The sequence below is a fragment of the Geotrypetes seraphini genome, chromosome 3, assembly GCF_902459505.1.
Source record: "Geotrypetes seraphini chromosome 3, aGeoSer1.1, whole genome shotgun sequence".
NCBI classification, from domain to species: Eukaryota; Metazoa; Chordata; class Amphibia; order Gymnophiona; family Dermophiidae; genus Geotrypetes; species Geotrypetes seraphini.
This window is the reverse complement of record NC_047086.1, coordinates 136,694,089-136,706,438: the sequence shown is the minus strand read 5'-3', so window position 1 is coordinate 136,706,438 and position 12,350 is coordinate 136,694,089. Positions and strand designations below refer to the sequence as shown.

General features: G+C 46.5%; 1 protein-coding gene across 11 annotated transcripts in view; it reads right to left on the bottom strand.

Moving 5' to 3' along the window:
* Positions 1 to 9,444, bottom strand: part of DTNB (dystrobrevin beta) — a 420,990-nt gene extending 411,546 nt beyond the window's left edge. For 6 of the 11 annotated variants that reach the window (XR_004538816.1, XR_004538817.1, XM_033938250.1 and 3 more), the window contains exon 1: positions 9,236 to 9,442. The gene's annotated coding sequence lies outside the window, so the exon portion shown is untranslated. Of the gene's footprint in view, positions 1 to 9,235 lie in introns of all 11 variants that reach the window. The other 5 variants (XR_004538818.1, XM_033938255.1, XM_033938251.1 and 2 more) reach the window with 3 other exon arrangements.
* Positions 9,445 to 12,350: the final 2,906 nt, after the last annotated feature.

Sequence of the window (12,350 nt, the reverse complement as noted above, 5' to 3'; positions counted from 1 at the left end):
GCAATTGGGTTGTTATGCGAGGGCACGAAAGACAAACATAGGATCTGTTTCAGCATCGGGCTCCAAAGTTCTTTGCAGTGCCGCAGTCTCATTTTCCTCCGAGGAAACGTGGCCTGTCACCATCTTGTTTGCCGGCACATCAGGAAGGGCTGCCAGTTTAAATGCAAATGTCGCTAGATCGGATCAGGTCAGCACTTCCTTTTTCATCGCTCTAGGGGCCGCGAAAACTGACAGCAGCCATTCAGGGAGCAGCATGTGCCAGGCTGGAGCACGAAAAGCTTGCTCCTGCCTTGTGCACCGCTGGTTGTAAGATACGATGAGACAGCCGTCCAGCAAGGGAGGGGCAGGAGCGCGGAAAGCTCGTTGCTGCCGATACACTGCTGGACCACCAGAATTTAAAATGGTACCCGGGGTGGGTGTGTAAAAAATTGTTATATTCACTCCATTAGATGCACAGACATTTCCACCCACATTGGGGTGAAAAAAGTGTGTCTTATGTAGCAAAAAATATGGTAAGTTTCTCCAAAATCTTAACAATACATTTGCATGGAAATTTCAGGAAAAAAAAGTCCCTTTGAGGTCCAACACCTGAGGATTAAAAGCTAAAAATGCCTTCCTTCTCAGTTGTGTGGTTCTACAAAGGTCAGGAAAAAACATTACTGAGTGACCCAGAAACTTAACATCTTTAAAACAAAAATACTATCGAAGAATCCAGTTTCTATCATATTACAAGGCAAAAGTTACAATGAAGGTTGCTTTAGTCACTACAGATTCAGAATCTTCTAGGAAGTCAATAAGTTTTAAACTGGTTCCCTCCTTCTGTTCTTGTACTAGTTTTACCATTGGACTTCCTGAGTTCACATAAAAGGCTTTGGTAACTGGAGGTTATCGTCTCAGATGGTATTTGTAGGTTTTCCCTTAAATACTTCTTAAGCATCTCTATAGGTGACAACATTGGAGATTGTAGAAAGTTTAATAACCTCAAATTCAACTACATTCATAATTTTCCAACCTTTCCAATTTTTGATGGATATTGAAAAATTATGTCCTACCTGTTAATTTTCTTTCCTTTAGATGCAGCAGATGAATCCAGAGACTAATGGGATAGCATACATCTACCAGCAGGTGGAGATAGAGAACTAATTTGCAGGTGTATTTCTTGGATGGAGTCCCTCTTGCCAGCCAGCATCACTTAATGTCCAAGCATCCAAACAATGCAGTTTGCAACCCAGCCAACTTCTTTCCCATAAGTAAAATAATTCTGACCACAACCATGAGATAGCACCTGTGAGAAAAAATTCATGAACAATACCTATCGGGTGGGGCTCTGGATTCATCTGCTGACGGTGCTAAGGAATGAAAAGTTATATCCTACCTGTTAATTTTCTTTCCTTTAGACTAGGGCTGCCCAACTCCGGTCCTCGAGATCTACTGGCAGGCCAGGTTTTCAGGATATCCACAATGAATATGCATGAGAGATATTTGCATGCACTGCCTTCTTGGTATGCAAATCTCTCTCATGTATATTCATTGTGGATATCCTTAAAACCTGGCCTGCCAGTAGATCTTGAGGACCAGACTTGGGCAGCCCTAGTCTAAAGGAAAAAAAATTAACAGGTAGGATATCATTTTTCATTCCTTAGCACCGTCAGCAGATGAATCCAGAGACTAGTGGGATGTAGAAAAGCAACTCCAACTTGGACGGGGCAAACATGCCGCCTCTGCGAGCACCGAAGCACCTAAGGACACCTCCGCATGCTCCGCCACATCCAAGCGGTAATGCCTAGAAAACGTGTTGGACGATGACCAGGTGGCTGCCCTACAAATCTCTTCCAGGGAAAACCCCCTGGACTCTGCCCATGACGTAGCCATCGTTCTTGTCGAATGAGCATGCAGAGCCACCGGCACCCGCTTACCTACTAACAAATAAGCAGAAGAAATAGCCTCTAAGACCCACCGAGGCCTTAGAAGCCACCAAGCCCTTTCTAGGGCCCGAAAAAAGCACAAAGAGATGATCCAAACGTCAAAAGTCATTAGTAACTTGAAAATAGTGCAAGAGCATTCTCCTTACATCGAGCAAATGCAAGTCAGGAAACCTCGACCCCCAATCCTCTTTCCTGAAGGACGGTAGAAAGAGGACCCGACTGACATGAAAAATCGAAACTCCGGCCTCTGAGAAACATAAGAACGGATCCCTGCAGGATACAGCCTGCAACTCAGAAACCAGCATGGCTGAAGCCAGGGCCATCAGAAAAATTGCCTTGAATGTGGCGGTATCCAAAGGCTCGAAAGGCACTTCTTGCAAACCTTAAGGACCACTCTCAGACTCCAATCTGGACATGGCCTCCAAAAAAGGGGGCCGAATGCGGTTAACTCCCTTAAGGAACTTTACCACATCAGTGTGAGACCCTAAGGATAAACCAGACACCTTCCCTCTTTAACAGGCAATAGCCGCTACCTGAACTCGAATGGAATTGCAGGACAACCCTTTAACAACCCCTTCTTGCAGGAAGGAAAGAATCTGAGAGGGAAGTCTGAAAAGGAAGAAACCCTAATTGAATGCACTAAGCTTCAAATACCTGCCAGATCCTAGCATAAGTCGTAGAGGTAGACCTCTTCTTTGCCTGCAGTAGAGTAGAGATAACCTGCTCGGAATACCCCCTCCACTGCAGCCTCGACTGTTCAATAGCCAGGCCTTAAGACCACAGTGGAAGGGAGCTTCCCCCTGACCCTACACTTGTGGGACGCAGATGGGTGTCCCCTGCCACCAAGGCGGAGTGACTGGTGAACCTCTCCCCCAAGGAATCATACCTGAGGGCTGCTGACAATCCTAAAATAGCCACCCCGTTGCACCAGAGCCGCTAGCTGGATGAAGCTATACTCGCCCTCTCCCCATCTGGAGAGGAAACCCTCTCCACAGACGCCATGGAGCCCTGGGAGGACCAAGGGTCTACCCCACTCCCCAAACTTGCTTCCTGAGCCTGTGGGGGAGCCAGGGAACTTGCCGCAAGGGAATGCAAGGACCCACCATTTGGAGTACCCAATTCCTGGGGAACCAAAGGACCCTCTGGTGGGCCCACAACACCCCCGGAAGGGAGCCCCAGACCCTTACGACCATAAGGAACCAGAACTCCCGGCCCTAAGGCTCACCATAGGGATGCCCAGAAAGAATCTATGCCTGGAAAAAAGCAATCTCAACCGTGACCTTCGCTCTCTACACGGAAGACCTCCGAGCCTTATGGAAGCTTGGCCCATTCCGTCAGCAATGAGGCCTGACACCTCCTCACTTGGCGAAAGGAGCCAAAACCCCATCATTGTGGAGGGCGTGAGGACTGAGGATCCACCCTCAAGTCCGAGGATTTGGCAGGGTGAGAAGATCACCGCTGCGTCACCCTAGACCTGGCACTATAAGTTGCCGAATAGGAGGCCCTATATGCTGATTTCCACAGGCTATACCTCCTAGTATCCTGAAAATGCGTCCTAGATGAGGGAGACCTAGGTGCAGCTCTGGACCTATCCTCTGGCAACCATTGAGATTTAGAGTCTCCAAATCCTTCACCAATTTTTCCAAATCCTCCTCAAACAGCATCCTACCCCTAAAGGGAAGATGCACCAGGCGCAATTTGGAGGCGGAATCCGCTGCCCAATGCCGCAGCTAGAGGTGCCACCTAGAAACTACTGCCAGAGCCATCTGCTTAGCTGAAGCTCTAATCATATCATACAAGGCATCCGCCAGATATGCCAGCCCGGACTCCACATCCGGAAAATCTGGGGGCAGAGCCCCACCGGCCACTACCACCCCATCAATAAATAACTTGATCCACTGAAGACAGGCATGTGCTACTTAAGAACTGCAGATCGCCGTCAGGGCTGCCACATCAAATGAAGACCTTAAAGAAGACAATCTTCCTATCCTGAGGGTCATTCAGAGTAGCACCTCCCTCAATTGGCAGAGTAGTCTTCCTAGGAACTGCAGCTACTAAGGCATCCACCTTAGGAAACTTAAACTTATCCTGCTCCTCAAGTGCCACCGGATACAATGAACGCATAGCCCATGCCACCTTGAGGCCAGACTCAGGCATAATCCATTGCTCAGAAATCAACTCCTGCATGCCTCATGCACAGGAAAAGTTTTAGGCGGCCGCCTAGTGCTCACCATTAAGGGGATTGGGTACCAACCCTCCCCCTCATATCCGGCAGGGAAATGTGCAGACATTCCACAGGTTTAGAAATGAAGGCCGCCAGTTCCTCCTTATGGAACAGGCGTAGCGCTGAGGGATCTTCCCTACCAGCCTCTTCTACATCCATGTCCTGCACCTTGGCCTCCTCCCTCCCTCCCCTGGAACTGAACAGAGGTACAGGGCTCTCTGGGTGGGCCAAATCCTCAGCCTCGGGCACCCTAAGCCTCTTGGCCCTTTGAGACCCAATTGCGGCTAAAAAGCCAACCCCTGGGATAAGCCACCCTCATAGAACCCCCTCCCTCCATCCGGGCTTGGCTTCTGCTGCGAAAACACCTTGTGCAGCAGAAGCAAACTCTGGCGAGAGGGAACCGAAGGCCATAAGTCCTTCCAGTGTCGCCGCTCCCAGCGGTAGCACATCCCCTGCCCCCGCAGCTGATGTGCTCGGCCGCACCTCCAAAGCCACGGTCAAATCCGGTTCTGCCTTCTTCTCCCCGAGCGCGTCTCCGGTTCAAAACAGCTGCTGCAGCATCTCCCGTACAGCTGGTCGAACACAGCCCTGAAACAGAGCGGTGCTTCCCGCACCGCAAACACTTCACAAGCTCCACTGCCATGTCTTCCCCCTCCCAGTAAGGAAATACAGGGGTACTCACATGCTCCTGTTCCGAAAGGCTTACTCCAGCACAAAGACCCAATGCTGTGCCGGCAAACCTGGTCCAAAGCCAAATGGCAGGGGTTTGTTTTTTTTTCTTATGGGAAAGAAGCCCACCGGACCAGGAAACTGTCTTCGCGGGCGGTGAGGGTGGGGAAGGGACCTGGGAGGGCCCAGGTGTTGCCCCCAAAGTCCCCCAAAGTCTGAACTAAAATCTGCCAACACCCCTAAGCTCAACTGGAGCCGAAGTAGCAAGAGCAACAGCCTTCCAACAGGAGCCTCAGAGATCCAGGAATAGCAATTTACCAACCTGCTGGAGATAGAGCATACTGGCTGGCAAGAGGGACTCCATCCAAGATATACACCTGTGAATCAGTTCTCTATCTCCACCTGCTGATAGATGTGTGCTATCCCACTAGTCTCTGGATTCATCTGCTGACGGCGCTAAGGAATCACATTATCTTTCACCAAAGCCAATTGAGTAATCTAATCTCCAAGTAGTTTGTATCTTCTCAATAGTTTTCTCCATATGTTGAGAGGAAGCCAATTCAGCCAGGTAAGAACGCAGTTTCCCTTTCCTATAACTGGCAGTTTCCCTTTGCTATAACTGGCGGTATTGTGGGCTAAGTAGAGCTCCCTCCTACACAACTGTTCACACCACCATCTTGCCTCCCTCACATCTAGACTGAAACACTTTTTATTAAAAAAAACACTAACAGAGACTCTAAAGCAGTATATCGAAAACTGTGTGCCACTTGAGACACTGGGGAGGAGGAGAGGCACCGACTGACTGCCTACAAGACTTGCCTCTCGCGGCAAGAGGCAAATCCTGCTGGCAGTCAGCCAGCGCCTCTCCTCTTCACTTGCGCCCTTCCAGCACCCCCCATTGCCAGCTCAGGGCCCCATCTGGAGGGTCTTCATGCAGGCATGGACGCTGATGTGATGATATCATGCATGCATGTGATATCGTCAAATCATCGTCCATGCACTTTTGGATGTCCACAAGCCACGGCCACAAATTTAGTGTGCTGCAGCTTTGCAAAGTTTGCAAGACTTTGCTCTAAAGGCTACAATACACTATTGCCTAAACTGACTGCTGTAAAAGCAGAGTACTGAACTAAAAAAGAGATGGACAATGAAATAACCTACTGGAGCCCAAGTTTTACCTTTTCCCAAATTTGAATGCTAGCAGGTCATATATTTCAATGGAGTTAATCTTCCCCTTAGCAGATCCTCTCTTAGCACCTCTTCAGGTAAAGAGATTTTAGAGGTAGGTGACCTTGGTTCTGGCTACAGAAACCTTCAAATTTCACTTTTGGAGATTTCCCCCTCCCCCTGCTTTTCCCCATAAGATACAGTAGCCTTACTCACTGTGCTATGTGCCTGTCTGCTTCAGCTTAAGAACTCTGATTCACAGATTAGCTGAACCGAACTTGGTCTTTGGGCTGCCAATCAGACCGAGCCTCAACCCCCACAAAACCTCATACCATGAATGGGGAGAGGACCATGCAACCAACCCACCATTAAGCTGGGCCAAGACAGGATAGATCCAAACATCCTACGATCAAGCTCCCGCGTAAATCAGAGATGCAAGCAGCTATAAAAGCAGTCTGGCTAGCTAGCATCTTCTACCAGGCAGAGGTCCTAATAAGAACATAAGAACAGCCTTACTGGATCAGACCAATGATCCCTCAAGTCCAGTAGCCCGTTCTCACAGTGGTCACTAGTACCTGGCCAAAACCCAAAGAGTAGCAACATTCCATGCTACCGATCCAGGGTAAGTAGTGGTCTCCCCCATGTCTTCCTCAGTAACAGACTATGGAATTTTCCTCCAGAAAATTGTCTAAACCTTTCTTAAAACCAGCTACACTATCCACTCTTACCACAACCTCTGGCAATGTGTTCCAGAGCTTAACTATTCTCAGAGTCAAAAAATATTTTATCCTATTGGTTTTAAAAGTATGTCCTTGTAACTTCATTGAGAGTCTCCTAGTCTTTGTAATTTTTGACGGAGTGAAAAATTGATCCACTTGTACCCATTCTAGTAACATAGTAACATAGTAACATAGTAGATGACGGCAGATAAAGACCCGAATGGTCCATCCAGTCTGCCCAATCTGATTCAATTTAAATTATTATTATTTTTTTTCTTCTTAGCTATTTCTGGGCGAGAATCCAAAGCTTTACCCGGTACTGTGCTTGGGTTCCAACTGCCGAAATCTCTTAAGACTTACTCCAGCCCATCTACACCCTCCCAGCCATTGAAGCCCTCCCCTGCCCATCCTCCTCCAAACGGCCATGCACAGACACAGACCGTACAAGTCTGCCCAGTAACTGGCCTAGTTCAATCTTTAATATTATTTTCTGATTCTAAATCTTCTGTGTTCATCCCACGCTTCTTTGAACTCAGTCACAGTTTTACTCTCCACCACCTCTCTCGGGAGCGCATTCCAGGCATCCACCACCCTCTCCGTAAAGTAGAATTTCCTAACATTGCCCCTGAATCTACCACCCCTCAACCTCAAATTATGTCCTCTGGTTTTACCATTTTCCTTTCTCTGGAAAAGATTTTGTTCTACGTTAATACCCTTTAAGTATTTGAACGTCTGAATCATATCTCCCCTGTCTCTCCTTTCCTCTAGGGTATACATATTCAGGGCTTCCAGTCTCTCCTCATACGTCTTCTGGTGCAAGCCTCCTATCATTTTCGTCGCCCTCCTCTGGACCGCCTCAAGTCTTCTTACGTCTTTCGCCAGATACGGTCTCCAAAACTGAACACAATACTCCAGGTGGGGCCTCACCAATGACCTGTACAGGGGCATCAACACCTTCTTCCTTCTACTGACTACGCCTCTCTTTATACAGCCCAGAATCCTTCTGGCAGCAGCCACTGCCTTGTCACACTGTTTTTTCGCCTTTAGATCTTCGGACACTATCACCCCAAGGTCCCTCTCCCCGTCCGTGCATATCAGCTTCTCTCCTCCCAGCATATACGGTTCCTTCCTATTATTAATCCCCAAATGCATTACTCTGCATTTCTTTGCATTGAATTTTAGTTGCCAGGCATTAGACCATTCCTCTAACTTTTGCAGATCCTTTTTCATATTTTCCACTCCCTCTTCGGTGTCTACTCTGTTACAAATTCTACTCCATTCAGGATTTTCTAGACTTCAATCATATCTCCCCTAAGCTGTCTCTTTTCCATGCTGAAGAGCACTAACCTTTTTAGTATTTCCTCATATGAGAGGAGTTCCATCCCCTTTATCATCTTAGTCACTCTTCTTTGAACCTTTTCTAATGCCGCTATATTTTTCTTGAGATAAGGAGACCAGAATTGAACGCAATACTCTAAGTGAGGTCGCACTGAGGCATTATAACACTCTTAGTCTTGTTAACCTTCCTTTTTTAATAATTCCTAGCATCTTGTTTGCTTTATTGACCGCCACCACACATTGGGTGGAAGATTTCATTGTATTGTCTACAATGACACCCAAATCTTTTTCTTGGGTACTATCCCCCAAGGTAGTCCCTAGCATCCGGTAACTGTGATTTGGGTTATTCTTCCCAATATGCATCACTTTGCACTTGTCCACATTAAATTTCATCTGCCATTTGTACACATCAAGCCTCCAAACAAAAATGGAGAAAAAAAATACCTGAAAATAATTAAATCGCATAGCAAATCAGAAGCAATTCTGAGCAACTTGCTTGCAGAAAACAAACTAAGGGGCCAGGATTAGCTCCCTAAGAATGAGGTAAAGTTGATGATTGACAGTTTTCTGCAAGCAACTTCCAAGTTGAGATACAGAACCCTATCATATATATGTACTTCTTGATTCATCTTCATCTTAATTTTAAAAGAAAAAAATTAGTTCTTTTAGATTGATACAATTTGTTTTCCAAACACGGGGGGTGGGGGGATCTCCTTTTAGAACATTCACCTCACAAAACTGAAGTTTGCGCCATCTGGCATAGCTCATAAGCCTAATTAAGATAAGGTACCATTGTATATAACGTTAGAAACAAAGATTGATATTATTGGCTGGAAAGTGTCGCTAGATATAAAGATGTATAGAGATCAGCTGTTCAGGATAGTAAACAGGATGAGCAAGACAGTCAAGCAAAAACTACACCACTTGGAATTGCTTCAGTGAGCAACATAAAACAAGTTTATACGTGAAAAATATCAGTCTTGCCAAAGACCGCAGTGCTCCCGCCAAATTTTATTCCTTTTGTAATGTCCTAATGTTATGTTATAACCACGGGTTCTTCCACTACTCTGGCGCTGTCAAGTCTCAATTAAAAACACACACACACACGACTCTTCCCTACGTCAAACCCATCCCGTGTCTGTGTTTTGTGCCTGTAAGGGGTGTGGATAAGCGTGCAACAGCTGCAGACTTACTCAGCCAAAGGAGAGCGACGACTCCCTCCCTCTTTGCTTCCGCATTCAGTTCCCGAGGCCGCCGGGGAAAGGAGCGAGGGGGAGGGGCTGGACAGAACGGGTGCAGGACTGCTCTGCGCAGGCGCCCCAACACGGAACTGTCACAGGGCAACCGCAGGTGAGAGCTTGCTGTAAAGTAACCAACCAATGCTTCCGGTTCCGAGATGACTACTGTTGCGCATGCTCCTTACAAACTGCTGTAGCGTGTTGTGCAGGGCATTTTTTTTCTCAAATCTGTCTTCCTCTGTAATGAGTGGTACTGGGAGCTTTCCCGTCCCCAATTTGATCAGCAGCCAATAAAGCTTGTTGTGTATCCGTAGGTTGGAAATTGTACGCGTGGGAGCTGTTTCGTTTAGTGTGGGGAAAGCGAAGTGTGTAGGCAGTTGCAAAAGTTGCCTCTGCTTTCGCTTATTCTCCTTTTAACTGGTTCAGCAAGCATTGCATCAGTTCTATACCAAAGGGTGGAGTCAGACCTTTCCTCTCTTACCTTTCAGCATATGTGCTGCGGGGGTAGCGATGTTGCTTTTATTTTCCGGTAATATTTCTTATCGTTTTGGATGCTAAGATCCTCATTAAAAGGGCCTTTGAAGCACTCTTGCGTAGGTTGTCTATACACAACTTATGGTCCAACGCAAGTATCAGCCCAGCTTAGGAGTGAGAGTCATTACTGTCTGCCTAGTACTGGTCCTTGTTCTTCAATTAATGCATTTCGTTTTCTAAATAGATATCCACTGTATTCATCCCACGCTTTTTTTTTTTTTTTTAATTCTGTCACCGTTTTTCTCTCCCCATTCCAGGCATCAATCACCCTCTCCATGAAAAGGAATTTCCTAACATGACTCCTACTAATAAAAGGCTTAGAAGGTGCTATCGTGGCCCTCACTAAACTGTAAAAATAATTTATATGGTTGAAAATGTATTGTAAATAATATGTAGCAGCAGGGATTCATTCATATCACAAAGACAAAAGGAACTGTTGACAAAATAATAGAACAAAAGGGAGAAAAATAAACCTCAATTGTGGGCAGCCGGGACTACACAAGTGCCCTAAGCCGCCCACATCATCACTGGTTTATTAAAAAAAACTCCGTACAAGTATAAATAACTTTCATACATATAAATTATGTGTTTTCAATTTTTCAATCTCTTTCAATATTTTCAGTGTCAACCTTCAAATATGTCCAAAGAAGGTAAATAAATCCCAAACTAGCTAAACTATGGCAGTCAGCTCAGCTGTAAGCATACAAAAACGGTTAAGCCGCGTGGCTTGTAAAACCAGAGTATCATATATCTCTAAGAAAAGGTATCACTCATCTGGAGATTAAAAACTTCTTAGTCCCGACAGAAAAGACTTTCTGTTTCGCCTAACACTGGCTACTTCAGGGGATCCATATTATTCAGGTTACTCCACGCTTCTTAGCAAAACAACAAAAATAAAGCTGGCTTCTCTCAAAAATGGACCTGGGCCTGAATAATATGGATCAGAGTCAGAGAATAGGACAGAGTGCAGCAGCAGCTCAGAATTCCTCTAATCTACCCTATTCCTTATTCAAAAGTGCAGCAGTAAAAACTCCTTTTAAATCTGCAGCTTTACAAGCTGACATAGAGGGTTAAAGAAAGGGGTGGAGTTAGCAGGGCTGAAGTGTATCAATCAGGGTTAGAACCCCAGAAGAATAAAGCTTCCACAGCTGAGAGCTGGAGGGGGGAGTGGCAGAAACAGGAAAAGCCAGAGGGGCAGCAGAAACGGCAAGGCAGAGCTACACAGTTGAGAGCTCTGCCAGGAGCGTTTGAAAACCCTGTTTCCATTACAGTACCCCTGCCTTGTGTAAGGCCGCCATCTGCAACTCCCAGGCAAGGCAAGAGTCTATGTTCCAGAGCAAGGTTAGCTTGGGAGGGGGAGGTTTCTGAGGAAAAGTTTGAGCAGACTGGCTGTGGGAAATGAGAGTTTGTACAGAGTGGGGGAAGGGAGCCACCTGGCATAGAAGTAGCTCCTATGGAGGTGAATGAAGAATGTTTTGATAATGATAATGTAGAATATGACATGGATTATAATTGTGAACCAGGGGAAGGAATGTATGATGAGAGCATGGATGAATAAACCTCATTTCAATAAGAGACCTTCCTGGTTAAGTGTGAAGCAAGGATCCTGTAACTGCAGGGATTTGAAATAGAGATTGTTTGAATGTGGGGACAGGTGTGAGTGATTGAGCTTTTGTGCAGTGGGGGAGAAAAGCCCAATATGGCAGGAGAAGCCAGGTTTGAAACCAAGGCTGTTGCAAGTGCCAAAGTTTGACCCTGTCCGGAGACACTGAGTAATTGGGAACACGGGAGGTGTACAGGGTCCATTTGTCTGTATTTGGGTGGAGATTGTTCCCACACCTACTGGCCCAGCTAGAGAGAGGCAGGGCAGTAAGGTGAGAGAGAGCTCTTTGGAGCTAGGCACAAGAGAGTGTCCCTTGATTTGACTGTGGATCATATTAGCAGTCTGAGAATGTAGTGTAGGCAGGAACACTGCCTGGAGTTGCCTGTGGGCTGAGAGAAGCATACGGCCCCATTTGCAAAGGCTGCTTGGACTGAGAGAAGGCAGCAGTCCAGAGGCAAAAGCTGGAAAACCAAGTTGCTGTTTTGTTTGGTTCTGACTACAGAATATAGAAATCCTGAACTGTTGGATATTTGCAAAGTTTGCTGTGTTTTTGAAGTGTGAGCTGGGGGAAGCAGTGAAGGGGATTTTGCGGCCAGTTGCCCTGATAGAGGTAGAGATAGGATAATGAAAAGGTAGATAGAAGGATAAAGGGGACTGAAGGGTTTTAGGCAAAGGATCACTTTACAGGTCATGGACCTGATGGGCCGCCGTGGGAACGGATTGCTGGGCGCGATGGACCTCTGGTCTGACCCAGCGGAGGCAACTTCTTATGTTCTTATAAAGAATTGGCAAGGAAAATAAAACTTGTTGATTTTGAAAGTGCAAAAGGGAAAAAAGACTGTTTATTTGGTGAAACCTACACATCTCATTGGCACTCTGTGGGGACTAGATCCGAGCGTGTGTGGCCGGGGCTTAACCGCGCCACACTATACA